Source organism: Ostrea edulis, chromosome 3, assembly GCF_947568905.1.
Source record: "Ostrea edulis chromosome 3, xbOstEdul1.1, whole genome shotgun sequence".
Classification (NCBI taxonomy): Eukaryota; Metazoa; Mollusca; class Bivalvia; order Ostreida; family Ostreidae; genus Ostrea; species Ostrea edulis.
Genome location: NC_079166.1, coordinates 69,100,863 through 69,104,909, shown reverse-complemented (window position 1 = coordinate 69,104,909; position 4,047 = coordinate 69,100,863). Strand labels below are relative to the sequence as shown.

Sequence of the window (4,047 nt, the reverse complement as noted above, 5' to 3'; positions counted from 1 at the left end):
TGTGGTGTTAATAAAATGTGGGTGTTAGTATGGTGGTGACACACGCAAACTAATAACGGTAGATCGATCTCTTTCATCAATATTGTTATGCAAGGAAATGCATAACTTTGGACCTATATGGGTAGTGATGTGAGTTATGTTAAAGAAGATGTAAGTGATGGTATCTGGTGTGCCAGTAGTGGTGTACAGTTGGTGGTATGGGGTGTATAGGTGGTGTGTAAGTGGTGAATAGGTGGTGGTATAGGTGGTGGTATGTGGTGTTAATGGAAATGTGAGTGATAGTATGGTGGTGATATATGCAAACTAAAAACGGTAGATCAATCTGTCATGCTAAGAAATGCAAAACTATATAGGTAGTGTTGTGAGTAATGTTAAAGAAGATGTAAGTGATGGCATCTGGTGTGGCAGTAGTGGTGTACAGGTGGTGGTATGGGGTGTATAGGTGGTGTTTGAGTGGTGTATGGGTGGTGATATGTGGTGTTAATGGAAATGTGAGTGGTAGTATGGTGGTGTTAATGGAAATGTACGTGGTAGTATGATGGTAATACATGCAAACTAACAACGGTATATCTATCTCTTTCGTTGATATTGATATGTAAAACTATCAATTCTCAGACCTGTATAGGTAGTGATGTGAGTAATGTTAAAGAAGATGTAAGTGATGATATCTGATGTGTCAGTAGTGGTGTACAAGTGGTGGTAAGTGGTGGTATGTGGTGTATGGGTGGTGTTAATGGAAATGTGAGTGGTAGTATGGTGGTATTAATGGAAATGTGCGTGGTAGTATGATGGTGATACAATGTACATGCAAACTAATAACGGTAGATCTACCTCTTTCGTTGATATTGATATGTAAAACTATCAATTCTCTGACCTGTATAGGTAGTGGTGTGATTGGTGTAAAAACAAAAACAAAAAACCGGTGTTAAAACACATGTGTTAGCATCCGATGTGCCATTAGCTGTGTGTAAATGGTGTTTATGGAAATGTGAATGGTGGTACGTGGTGTATAAATGGTGGTATGTGGTGTTAATGAAAATAAGGGTTGTGGTATGTGGTGTTAACGAACGTGTAGGTAGAGTGTGTGCGATGTTAACGAAAGTATGAATGGTAGTAGTTGGCTGGTTATTTCACAATTTTCACCCTTATTATACACCACTTGTGGATGAAGTACTATGATTAATGGTTATTACCCCCTAGTAGCGAGGGCTCTTTAGCGTGCAAACGCCTACCGCCATAGGGCCTTCCGAAAGACCCGTAAATGCAGTGCATTTGGAGGGCCAATCACTACCAATGTTTACGTCTTAGGTTGGCGATGGCATGAGGAGGATTCGAATTCATGAGCTTCCGGTTAGGAAGCAAACGCTCTACCATTGAGCAATGCGACCGGTAATTGCGTGGTGGTGGTGGTGGTGGAAGTATATAAAGAACCTAAAAGCCAGGAATTATTCGTTTACTTGCATGACAATCTGAGCAGTGTTTATATACTTCCACCTGAAGTGTGTCACAGTCTGTATAATGGAATGATAACGTGTTGTAAAGTTCTAACGAGATACAAATGGAGTTTATCATTTTGGTTCGTGGATTTATCAGAATAAAGAGAATCTTATATTTTCGGTAAGTGCACATCTCCGATACCTGCTGAGTAGACGTCCGTATTTGACACGTTTGTTTTTTTTGTTTTTGACGAATATGCCATGTGCATTACATATTATGCATATGCACTGGTCGAGTTCACCTAGAAAAATCACTCAGGTGTGACAATCACATTTGGGGTATACACGGGTAGAGTAAATTAGGCTACCTGAGAGAAATATGGCGGATAAGATGAGAAAGGTATATGTATTTATTAGTTCATGTCAACAGAATGAGAGAGTGGCGTAAAGACACGGCCCCTTGGACATACCAGAGGTGGTATCATGTGTCTAAGAGGAGCAAGCATTCCCTGTTGACCCGTTACACCCATCTTCGGCCCTGTAATTTTGATCAGGTAAACATAGTAATTTGTATTTAAAACCAAATAGCAATTTTAGACAAAGGACTAATACGGAAGTTCCGAGTTCCCCAAGAGTTATTTCCCTTTGTCGAACTCTTCCGTAAATTATGACGTAAAATATGATGACAGTGGGTACATTTGCTAATTACTATCGTTGTATTATTTCTTAAAAGATGTTATCCAGAGTTTCTGAGACCATCCTATCTCAGGGAAAAGGCAACTTTAGTGAGTTTATGAGTATTGGATAACAAAATGGCTCAAACAAATATTGTTAATTGCCATCTTTCTTTGATAAAAGCGTCACTCATGTAGAAGAGGAAACGAATAATGATTTAATAGCCAATTTGATGATCTTATTCAAACAAATTATGCTTGATATGGCCAGAATATGCATACCAGTGATTGATATAAACAAAAGTTACGCTTTTATTACATTAATCGTACGTAATCGTTATGTACAATGCCAGTCTACGATATAATGTATACATTGTGTACCCACCATACGTCATCAAATGCGAAAGAGTTCGCCAAAGGGAAATAACTTTTGGGTAACTCGGAACTTGCGTATTGGTATGAAGCATCTCACTTACTGACCTATGTATGGCTAAGGCTGGTAATGCCTTCCCGGATGCGGATGTTTTGTTCTTAAAAGTTTACCAGAATAACCTTTTACTTTATGAAGGAACAATTATCTCCCGTCTTGAATGCCTTAAAGCTGACATGAATTCTGAAATATATACACATTTGTCATCTTACCCACCATCTTTCGTTCAGATAGCCTATTTTATTCTACCCGTATTTACCCAAATGTGATTGTCACACCTGAGTGATTTTGTAGTTAGACTCGACGAGCAGCAATCGCAATTCAACAAACTGGGCGACACTGACACAGGAGGAGAATACCCTGCAGCATTCCAAAAAAAAAACAAAAAAAAAAAAAAAATCACGAAAAAGCAGAACTCGTTTGTTAAATACTTGTAGATCAGAATAGTAGTAGTTCAGTTCCCTTGCAAAGCCGGAAAGTTTAATAAAATTCAGATCAAGCGTTGTTTCTCCTTTGTGTCAACACATCGTTGATGGTCACATGGCTAAAATAAGCAACACTGATTTGTTCCAGACCGAATCTTAGAATAATTTAGAAGTAGTACTTAGAGAACAACATATATAATTGTCGCTGTAAAATAAATTACATGTAGCCATATAGGAATAATTGATCGAAGGAAAATGTATTGTTTCTGTAAAATGAGTAACATACAATTGTACAGAAAACAATCCACAGAAAATATGGCCCTCTAAGTAAAAGAAATCCTATAATATATCATATACTTTGTAACACAAAGGTTACTATTTGTATATAATACGTACATTTACATCTAATATAGGGAAATCTTTAAAACATTTCTTCTCAAAGACAATAGTCAGAAAAGTTCAATCTTACATGAAAGCTTCCTGACTTAGTGCAGATTCAGTTTGTTAGTGGAAACGCGCATCTGGTGCATCAAAATTGGTACCGTATAAGTTTTACATTAAATAGATAGGGATTATGAGATTGATCACTGTTCCTTGCATTAACCGGAACTAGTTATGAATTGTAGTTGTCTTATATTAACCGGAACTCGAAATGAATTGTAGATTCCTTACATTAAACGGAACTAGCAATGCTTTGTAATTTCCTTACATTCGCTGGAACTAGAAATTATTTGAAGTTTCTTTACATACCTTTGCGAATCTTGTTTAGTGCACAACACTATGAAAGGTGAAGATAACGAACAGTGATCAATCTCATAACTCCTACAAGCAATACAAAATAGAGAGTTGGGCAAACACGGACCCCTGGACACACCGGAGGTGGGGTCAGGTGCCTAGGAGAAGTAAGCGTTTGAAATATCAAGGAAATTATTTGACCTCACATTGAAAGCAGCGGGTTAAGTCGAATACTATTTGACCTTTGTCTATGTCACGACAAACGACCTTTTTTAAAACCAAAATGCTTGATTATAAATTGAGAAAAAAAATTAAAAACATTCTATGCATGTTTGAATTATTGAACT

The 4,047-nt window shown here is 37.4% G+C and overlaps 1 long non-coding RNA gene across 1 annotated transcript in view; it reads left to right on the top strand.

Moving 5' to 3' along the window:
• Nucleotides 1-735: 735 nt before the first annotated feature.
• Nucleotides 736-4,047, top strand: part of LOC130052767 (uncharacterized) — a 4,556-nt gene continuing 1,244 nt past the window's right edge. The window contains exon 1 of the long non-coding RNA XR_008801155.1: nt 736-1,617. This is a non-coding gene — a long non-coding RNA (uncharacterized LOC130052767). The remainder of the gene's footprint in view (nt 1,618-4,047) is intronic.